The 10516-nt window shown below is 44.7% G+C and overlaps 2 long non-coding RNA genes across 4 annotated transcripts; both read left to right on the top strand.

The window, feature by feature from the left end:
* Window positions 1-2585: 2585 nt before the first annotated feature.
* On the top strand, window positions 2586-3948 carry LOC109751547 (uncharacterized). 2 transcript variants are annotated; one of them, XR_012190039.1, is made up of 2 exons: window positions 2586-3455; window positions 3527-3948. It is a non-coding gene; the product is annotated as an uncharacterized lncRNA (long non-coding RNA). The 2 variants fall into 2 exon arrangements; XR_002230126.3 differs by having other exon boundaries at window positions 3522-3948.
* Window positions 3949-6604: 2656 nt separating this feature from the next.
* LOC109751541 (uncharacterized) lies at window positions 6605-10197 on the top strand. Of its 2 annotated transcripts, none has more exons than XR_002230125.3 (5): window positions 6605-7100; window positions 7871-7971; window positions 8604-8722; window positions 9224-9386; window positions 9849-10197. It is a non-coding gene; the product is annotated as an uncharacterized lncRNA (long non-coding RNA). The 2 variants fall into 2 exon arrangements; XR_012190038.1 differs by having other exon boundaries at window positions 6620-7100; window positions 7323-7971.
* The last annotated feature ends 319 nt before the right edge of the window (window positions 10198-10516 follow it).

Below are 10516 nucleotides of genomic sequence, written 5' to 3'. Positions count from 1 at the left end.
TTGGTTCCTACATATTCTACGAAGATCTTTATCGGTCAAACCGCATAACAACATACGTCATTCCCTTTGTCATCGGTATGTTACTTGCCCGAGATTCGATCGTCGGTATCATCATACCTAGTCCAATCTCGTTACCAGCAAGTCTCTTTACTCGTTACGTAATGCATCATCCCGTAACTAACTCAATAGTCACATTGCTTGCAAGGTTTATAGTGATGAGCATTACCGAGAGGGCCCAGAGATACCTCTCCGATACACGGAGTGACAAATCCTAATCTCGATCTATGCCAACCCAACAAACACCTTCAGAGACACCTGTAGAGCATCTTTATAATCACTCGGTTACGTTGTGACGTTTGATAGCACGCAAGGTGTTCCTCCGGTATTCGGGAGTTGCACAATCTCATAGTCAGAGGAATATGTATAAGTCATGAAGAAAGCAATAGCAATAAAACTTAATGATCATTATGCTAAGTTGACGGATGGGTCTTGTTCATCACATCATTCTCTAATGATGTCATCCCGTTCATCAAATGACAACACATGTCTATGGTCAGGAAACTTAACCATCTTTGATTAACGAGATAGTCAAGTAGAGGCAGGGACACTCTGTTTTGTCTATGTATTCACACATGTACTAAGTTTCCGGTTAATACAATTCTAGCATGAATAATAAGCATTTATCATGATATAAGGAAATATAAATAACAACTTTATTATTGCCTCTAGGGCATATTTCTTTCAATTGATAAGTGGCATTTGCTCATGGGCAACTACCACTTATCAGTGGCACTTGCTGTTGGGCAAGTCCACTGATAAGTGCCACTGATCAGTGGCATTTGCCCAACAGCAAGTGCCATTGATAAGTGGCATTTGGCAAAGAGTTTGTGCACTGATCAGTGGCATTTGTTCTTGGGCAAATGTCTCTGATCAGTGCCATCTTGCAAAGAGTTTGTGCACTAATACTTGTCATCTTACCTGACAAGATATTGAAGAGTGACTGGGATGTCGCGGGTGGAGGAGCTCAGGTGGTGGCCGGAGCTGAGGGAGCTGAGGATTTCATCCCCACGAACAGGTGGCTCAGGACGGTGGACCTGCCTGGCAGGATCGCCTTCATGAGTCTGCCTCGTTCAAGGGGACGATCTCCAAGGCAGGGCCACGAGGAGGGGGCTCGGGAGCTGCTGCGCTTCTACCAACATATCAAGGACAACGAGGACCTCGCCATGCTCGTCGTCCCTCGCAAGTTCGTGGAGGTGATGAACACCTGGCTGGTCATCAAGCGGCTCTCGCGCGTGGTCAGGCTGTCGGCAAACAAGCGGTGTGTGTTCTGGGTGCAGGTCCAGAACTTCGAGAGGCACATGGTGCTTGGCCGGGGCTGGAACTACTTCTGCCGCCGCCACCGGATCGTCCCCGGCGACCTCGTCGTTGTGCGCATCTCAGGACTCGGACTGAAGGTTCAGATCTACAACCACGACTCCTCGGTCATGTGCAGGTTTCGTTGCAGCAGGCACAACTGCGTTGGTGACATTGAGCATGCTATGTAGTTAAGTTAAGTAAGGTGTTAGTGTTGAACTTTTATGGTCTATGGCGGTACTTGTGCTGGGAACTTGTTCATATTTTGGCCAGGAGCAGCACCCTGGCGTGGAACAGGGAAGGAGGATGCCCCTGCTGTTAAGCTAGACTTATGCTATGTAGTTAAGTAGTTTGTTGTCATTTCCTTGCTTGCTTTGTTTGATTTTATTTGGTTGCTTGCTTTGTTTGATCTCATATGTGCTTGCTGTTGTGCTAATTATGTGATGGTAAGGCCATCACATTTGAATGGGGTGAGCAGAACACAAACGCTGTTTGTAACCAAACAACTGAAGTTTGCATCTGCTCACACCCTAAGCACAAAAACGGCAACCAAACAGCAGGGGGTAAGTGCCCCTTCATGCGATGCAGGCAACCAAACAAGTTGCATCTGCTGCATATGAGGCTGCATTTCAAGAACCAGACTAGCTGGAGATGGACATGCAATGCAGCTACTATTGCAAACTAGAACCAAACATGCCCTAGATGTTGGCTTCGCCCCAACAGGGGATGCACGCGGTGGCAAGTTGCACGACGACTGCTACGAGCGACGGCCCGCGGTGCTACGATACGAGGCGTCGAGGCGGGGATGCACAGCCCTCGGCGAAGCTACCAGCGGTGGGGCGCTTTGCTTCGACTGGTGACCTGTCGACGGAGATGGGACGGGGCACGCGTGTCGCAGGCGATGCCACGAGCAACGAGAATGAGATGGGCGACGCATGCGGCCGACGATGCCAGGGTTGCCAGCGCCTACTGCGGCCAAATGATGCTACGAGCGGGGCCGAGGCGTGCGACACACTGATGTGAGAGGCGTCTTGGTGTTTGTCTTCGTGTGGTGTGCGTGGTGGAAGCGTGCTGAGATGAAGCTGGTGCATGATCTATCAGAAACTCATATATATCAAAAACTCATGTTAGAGGGTGGGTCTATTAGGATAACACCTTCTAAGACCTTATTCTGCTAAAACCCGTGCTTATTCTGCTAACACCTCCCATTCGCTAAAAAGCACACCCACCGACGACCCGGGCTGCCCACTACCCCCGACCCCCACCTTCTTCTCCCGACACCTCCCACCCTCAGCGGCGCCTCACCATCACCCACCACCGCGGCGCCCCACCTCCACCCCACCCCTGGCGCCCCACCTCCACCCCAACCCCCCAGTGCCCCACCTCCACCCCACCCTCGTCGACCCACAACCACCCCACCCCTCTTCCTCCTGGCCGGCGCCGCCTCCCATCCTCTTCCTCCCGGTCGGGCCCGCCGCGCCTCCTCTTTCTCACGGCCGAGGCCGCCGCGCTTCCTCTTGCTCCCGGAATTGCCACCGCCCCTGGATCCCCTTCCTTCTTCCACCTTTCTTCAATGCCCATGGTCAGCCCACTACGCCTCTCCTAGTCGTTGCATCCCTCACAGATCCTCCTTGGCGTCGCCCAGATCCGGTGGAGCACGCGCCCGATTAGCCATCGGGCTTTGGTGGCCGGGGGTGACCACTGTCGGAGGAGGAGGTTGGGGGAAGGAGTGGACCATGGGATCCGGCGGATGCGCGTACGAGGGGAGGTGGTGAGCCTGTCGTGGCGCCGGGGATCGGAGGTTCTGAAGGTGGCCGAAGATCACTGTCCTCCTCTCTCTTTAGTGGATCCTGCTATCCGATGAGGGCGAGTAGTGGAGCCTGCTACCCGATGCAGTTCGATTCGGTCATCCTCCCTTGCATGAGCAGCCCAAGGCGTGTTGCTAGAGCAGTACACAGCAGCAGGTGTGCTCGGCCATCAGCCTCTGGGATTCAGTTCGCCAGAGCATCCCTCACATCTCCCTTCTCACCGGAGAAGTATGGCAGTGTGCTGGCTTGCAGTCCGGTGGTGCCGTGTAGTTAGCCGTCCCAATCCCATACAAGGTTGCTGTTATTCAGAGGAATTTTCTAGTGTTTTTCTGAAAATTTGATGAGTTGTTTTGGATGCAGTACAGTACCGTGTGTGGGCGTGCCAGCAACGCAGCCCACCCCAAAATGTGAGCGACGACGGCAGCAACGCATCCCACCCCAAATGCGAGCGACGGCGAGGATTTGCCAATGCAGTGCATGCATGCACTTCAGCTTGTCTGTTTTGTTTGAAGATTTTATTACTTATAATGGCAGCGATTCATTTGTAAAAAAGTGGTGGAACTTCGATGCAGCTCATTCCAGAAAACTCTGTGGTTCAGTTCAAAAATTGCGCCTCGGTTTTGTTGTTCTTGCAGTAGGGGGTAACATCAAAAGGCAAAAAAAAGAAGTGAAAATACAGATGCAGTTCTCTGCCTAGGGTAGGTCTCCTCGGTACCAAATGTATCTGCAGTACAGATGTCTTGAATGAATTTGTTTGAAGAAGACAAAAAAAGTAGTTGACTCCAAATTGTGTAGCAGCTCATTACCCCTCTGCATGAAGTGCAATTTGTTTTGTGTGTCTCAAAATTTAGTCGACTACATCAACACTTGCAGTGCGTTTGGTCCTCGGATGTGGTTCACTTTTGAGAGTGATGATGTTCACTTGCACAAAGCGTGGAAGTGTGAAAAAAATTAGCGAAACAAAAAATAGTAATGCTGTTCACTTCCATGTATGTCGAGGTTCATTTGCACTCATCTTTGCGGTCCACTCTCATCCATATTTTTTTAAAAGAAAACAAAAAACTCGTTCGAGAAAATTTACGTCCAACAAAAAAATCATGAAGTTCGCTTGACTGACTGATGCAGTGTGGTTTTCCGTCCGAAGCAGTGTGTTCTTCTGTCATTCATAAAAAAATGACAACAAAAACTCACAAAAGCTCATCTGAGAAAATTTACGCCCGACAAAAAAATCATGAAGTTCGCTTGACTCTCTGATGCAGTGCGGTTTTCCGTCCGAAGCAGTGCGTTCTTCTATATTTCATAAAAAATTGATAACAAAACTCATAAAAAGCTCATCTGAGAAAATTTACGTCCGACAAGACAAATCATGAAGTTCGCTTGACTGTCTGATGCAGTGCGGCTTTCCGTCTGAAGCAGTACGTTCTTTTGTCGTTCATAAAAAAATGACAACAAAAACTCACAAAAAAGCTCATCTGAGAAAATTTACGCCCGATAAGACAAATCATGAAGTTCGCTTGACTGTCTGATGCAGTGTGTTTTCTGTCCGAAGCAGTGCGTTCTTCTGTCTGATGCAATACACACGTCGGTTTTGGTGTCTCAAAAAACAGAGTATCCGCATTTTAGTAATTTTAAAACTGCTCTTAAACCGTAAGGAATTAGAGAGCATGTTCTACATGAAAAAGTTGCGCCTCGTCGATATCTTTCTGATGACGTATCATTTGCATCATTCCGCCGAGCGGTTTGAAAATTTTACGAAAAACGGCCGCTAGCACTCGTTGTTCGTCGCACGATTTTCAAAATTAACTTAAAACCGTAAGGAATCTCAAAAACGTTTCAACGTATGAAAGTTGCGCCTCGTCTGTAGCTTTCCAACGGCGTATCACACGCCTCGTTTCGACAAACGGTTCAAAAACTAGAGCGAAAACAATACCGAAAATTTGAATTTTTTTGAAAAACACAGTTCCGCGATTTAGTAAATTTGAAACTGCTCTTAATCCGTAACGAATTAAAGAAAAATAATAGATATGAAAAAGATGCGTCTCGACGATATTTTTTCAACGGTGTATCATTTGAATCATTCCGACGAGCGGTTTAGAAAAACACGTGAAAAAATGCTCGCTGCCACACGTCGTATGCCGCACCATTTTCAAAACTGCTCTTAAACCGTGAGGAATCTCGAAAAGTGTTCAACATGGCAAAGTAGAGCCTAATTCATAGCTTTTCAACGATATATTACACGCCTCGTTCCGATAAACAGTTAAAAAACTAGAGCAAAAAAGGTACCAAAAAACAGAGCATCCAGTTTTTTTGCGACGAGAAGTTCACTCGCCTGAGTACTGCAGCACACTTGGTTTAAACAATGACGTGCACTTGCGTTGAGCGTGCAGTGCGGAAGTGTTATCAGAATAGTTATTCTGCTATTATTAGCAGAATAGACCGGCTGTATCTTTCTTGACCAAACTGGGAGCGTGGAACTTTACGTGATGAAATAGGGAAAGACAGAAGATAGAATAGAACTTAAAAGGATAATTGAAGTGACTCGTCTTCGAATCTATTTTGGTTGGAGTTCGAAAAAGGAATAAAAATAAAGTAAATTCAAGGAAGAGCTTTTTTTTAACAGCCTCACTGAAAAATTCAAGTAGTTCTTAAATAATAAAAAAAAAAAATTTCTTCCTTCCAATTTTGTTTGCCCAAAAGACAACTTTTTTTCTCTCGATTTTGTCGAGTCATTACACTGATTCAATAAATGATTATCAAGCGGTTCTTATTCGAAGAACCCTGGCCTTTTGTTTAGCTTGTGTAGCGACTAGACCTCAAACAGTCTGATCTACTGTGCACCAGTGTCATCCCTGGATCAGTAATGCTGACACGCACAGTACTCGAAGGATTTATAATAGAGTAGCAATCACACACTTATTACATCGAGTGTCTCAAAAGAGAACTAAGTATGATAAATATGGCTTAAGGCCATCTAAAAACGATAACAGCGGAAGACTTGGAAGATAAGTGAGTCCATCAACTCCAACGGCAACCACTACATCACGGTAGAGCTTACGTGACACATTTTTGTGGGCAAAGGTCCAATAATCTCCACAAAATAACTGTCACCATAGCTTTTATGCTTTGTCTTCAGATCATGTGTCGGCAAAGGTACATCACTGTGAACACACTAAGAGTCAGCAATCACAAAGCAACGGTGTATCTGTCAGTAATTGTTTAATAACATGTTATGTGTCGGCGTATGTATGGACCTTGACATTTTTCAGTCGGCGTAGGTATGTACTTAGCGACCTGAAATGTGTCGGCGTACATAGGGTGTATGGACACAGACCAAGTGTCGGCGTAGATGGACACGTGTCAATGGACTGAAGGTTGGAAACTTGTGGCGCGCGATTTTCGCGCGAGGGGTGGAATTTTTGGGGTGTTTGTGCAAAATATCGTTCACCCCCGTGCAGAATATCCCCAAGGATCCCAACTCGAACCCGAGTCCACAACCCTAACCAGTGGCTACCGCCGCCGTCCTCGTGCTCGATCCACAATCCCGCCGCCGGCCTCGCACTCCACCCCGTCGTCAAGCCGTCGTGTCGGAGCGCGCATTCCCCTGCCCCCGAGCTCCACCCCGACATCTACCCGTCCTTGCACTCCACCCCTTGCCCCCGAGCTCCATCCCAATACCGAGTCGCCGTCCTCGAGATCCACATACAACCGCCGTCCTCGGGCTGCCCCCTCGACATCCAGCCGTCGTCCTCGCCAATCCCCGCCCTGCTGCTGCCGAGGCCCCATCTCCGGGCTCCCCCCGTTGCCGCACCTGCTGTTGCCAGGCCTCCATCTCTGGGCTCCCGCTGCTGCCGGTCCTGCTGCAATGGGACCTGCTGCTGCTGGGGATCCATCCCCTTCGAGCCGCGCCCCTCTCGAAGCCAGCCGTCGCCATGCCCTGAGGTAAGCATCAAATCGTCCTGAGATTTCCTTCTCTGTAAGTGTCAAATGGAGGTGGCTTCCCATGGTAGTGAGGATGTGTAAGAGACGCACACCTTATTTTCTAATGGTCTTGAAGTCAATTAGGCATACACTTGGGAGTTTTTATATCGTGTACCCTAAATTAATGTGACATTTTAATAAATTGTTTAGAGTATGTGATGGTTCTTTTTTTCGGATGTGCAGTGTCATACAGGTGGATAGTTGTTCAACAAATGATATGTGAACTTCAAGCTCGTATCGTAAAAAAATATTTGCTTCGGTGTTCTGAAGTTTCTCGATGAAGTGTAATATATTTGACCATTAGCGGCACCCTTCACCATTAGGCATAGATGTACCAATGATGTTATTTCTTGAAGCCAATTTGAAATTTTGTATCTCTTGTGAGTAACAAGTAAACTGCTCAGGTTGATCTTATTTCTATATCTTGGAATTGTTTCTTGGTTGATGTATTGGAAGAGCGTTGTTAGTCCAAAATTAATCAGTGTAATTCAGTTTGGTTCAGTTCAGGACATAGAAGTATGCTTTAGAAAAAATAATCTAAATTATCTGTTACGAAGAACATGTCAGGCTTGTGTTTTCAATCTCCCTGTACTTCTATGGTTCCAAATCTTCTCCTATAGCTTTCTTGTCTTAACTGCTTGTAGAACTGTACTGCAAGTGAGTTTGTTATTGAAGAAAAAATCATTTATTATGCTGTTGTCAGTTTGTGCTAAATTTTGCGATTGTTGAAGGCAAGGAAAAGAGATGGTGAAGAAGGAGCTTCAGCAGGCATGATGGTTCGATAACCACAACGCGGCAAGGCCATCCCCATTGCCCGTCAACACTATTTCAGGTATGCCTCTCGCTCCCTACCCAGCCACTCTGTAGTGGATGTTATTATTTTGGTTACTCCATGGACTGATTGGTTGCTGTTGTGGTTACTCCATGGACTAATATGACCTTCACCGAAACCATTACTTTTACAAAATTGCCTACCATTGTTCTAGCATATTAAATTTTATCAGCATGCTCCAATGCCTACAAATTGTTCTGTCAGAACATATTTTTGTTTCTGCTATCATGATATGTGTGAAGTTTGCAATGACTAGAGATCTCACCAATGGTCATGGCTCCAAAACTTCCACTTGTTCTATTGATATGCTTAACTTATTTTTTAGATAATGGAAGATGGTTCCTCAGCCTCTGCATTGTCCCATAATTTATATTGCCCAGACTTTTTATTTCTCTGTGGCTTGATCTGGGATCCTACTTTGTTATACAAGTGCCTGCTAGTCAGTGCTTTGCCATTGTTTCTCTTGGTATCACTCTGCATATCAGAATATTTTTACATACTGCATTTATGCTCTATCTACATTGTAATTTGACATGTCATCCTTGACTGTTACCTCTATCTTTCTCAAGCTTATATTGTAGAAATTATGTTTTTGTTAATTATAACTGTATACTATTCTTTCACCGTTTCAGATAAAATCAGAATATTATTTTTTGGATAAGCTGGAAGGGAGGTCATTATCTACAACTGCTTACCATCTGCTATTTCATCTCAAACTAATAACAATGGTTCAAATGACTAGTGTTGCTAAGTAAGGAAGATCCCTATCTGGAAATGCTTAAGACCTGCTATTTCATCAGTGTAAAAACTATGGTAGCCCACTAAGGTTGTATACCAAGATTAGGTTATTTAGTGTAGACTTTGTAGTTTGTGGTTAATGGCAATTCCGTATTACTCTTTGTGCCAAAATAAGCGTTCAACCTTGTAACAAAGTTGTACTAAAGTTGAGACACTTATTTGGGACGGAAGAAGTATTTAGGTTATTTGGGACGGAAGAAGTATTTAGGAAGTTGAGACACTTATTTAGGGAGTTGTGATTATACATTTTTGTTGATTTTATTTGAATAATTGCCTCTTGACTAGGATGAATGATAAAAATATCTTCATTTGGTTATACGTGCATTGCACGTGCACGCTCACTGGTTAGAGTAAAAAATAGATGCAAATAGTGTAGTTACATATAGTTGTCATAATTTATTACAATGCCTGATGAGAAACAAGTTACTAATTCATTTAGTCTTGCCGACAATAGCCGGGAACCACGACCACCAGCATGCAGCATGAGCAATGGGTAGAGAATAGATGACTACCTTGCTGGGAACCATGGTCGCGCACGTGTAGCAGAAAACGAATGGTGGATGGAAAGGCTACGTCACCGGGAACCAGGACCGCGACTTGTAGTAGGCAACTACTAGGTACATTTTCTGTTTCAGTAGTAATTAGCTCACACGCTATTGCATAAGAACAGTTTCTAAAATGTCACTTTACAAGGTTGCTAAATTGCTTGTGTATATATGTGTCATGGTTTCCTTTTCTATCCATGGTTATGTGGCTCTTAATCATGAAAATCTGGAGAGGTTGCCAAATAGGTTGTCTTTTCTTCAGTGAATACTTATGTAATAGGCTATAAAATAAGCTACTAGGTTGTAGGAACTCTGTTTCGGATGGTCAATGCCTTCATTATTGATAAAAGTGGAAGCACAGGAACATAGTTCTCTATAGTACCATGTGATCCAATTATAACTTTTGTAGAAAATATATTGTTAACTATGATATCATGAGGATTTGTTGATCGAATATGTGTTAATCCACATATGAGCTTTGAACAACTTGAGTTGATTCCACTTTCTTGACAAATTTTTGTGAAAATTTTTCAGGCACTTAGCCAACTGGTGCACATGGACGTGATGACTTTGCAGTGTTTATGGACCAACCAACCTGTAATCATGGATCTTATCTGTCTACTAGACAATTTGATGTTTCGAGTATTTTGGAGCTTGCACTCTGTGCATGTGGATGCATACTTGTGTGTTCTGGACCATCTAGCTGAAGTATCTTGTACCAGCAAATAGTGCTCATCCTTTTGTGACTTGTGTACTCTGGGTGATTGTTAAGATGGTCAAACTATGCTTTGTCAAGATTTGATGTGTTTGTCAACTTGCATTCAATGTATATGCATGTTTGTGAACATATTTTAATTGTTATACAGTATGTGTTAATCTTGAACCTGCTTCTGGATGTGAGGTTAATAATTGAATCTGTTTAGAGCTTGTATATATGGATAATTATATATATGTATATTGTTTTGGCTGCACATCACTTTACCAGCAATTTATATGTCGGCAAAGGCAATATCTGTCAGTATAGGTAGGGTATTTGTTGATATACTATCTGTTGGCATATGTATGGTGTACCTAGCTAATAAAGTGTCGGCATAGGTTGGGTGTATGTGGACAGGCTATCTGTCGGCGTAGGTAGGGTGTATCTTGTCTAAAAAAGTGTCGGCGTAGGTAGGGTGTATGTGGACATACCATCTGTCGACATA

Source organism: Aegilops tauschii, chromosome 7 (genome assembly GCF_002575655.3).
Source record: "Aegilops tauschii subsp. strangulata cultivar AL8/78 chromosome 7, Aet v6.0, whole genome shotgun sequence".
Lineage (NCBI taxonomy): Eukaryota > Viridiplantae > Streptophyta > Magnoliopsida > Poales > Poaceae > Aegilops > Aegilops tauschii.
This window is presented reverse-complemented; position numbering and strand designations above follow the sequence as displayed.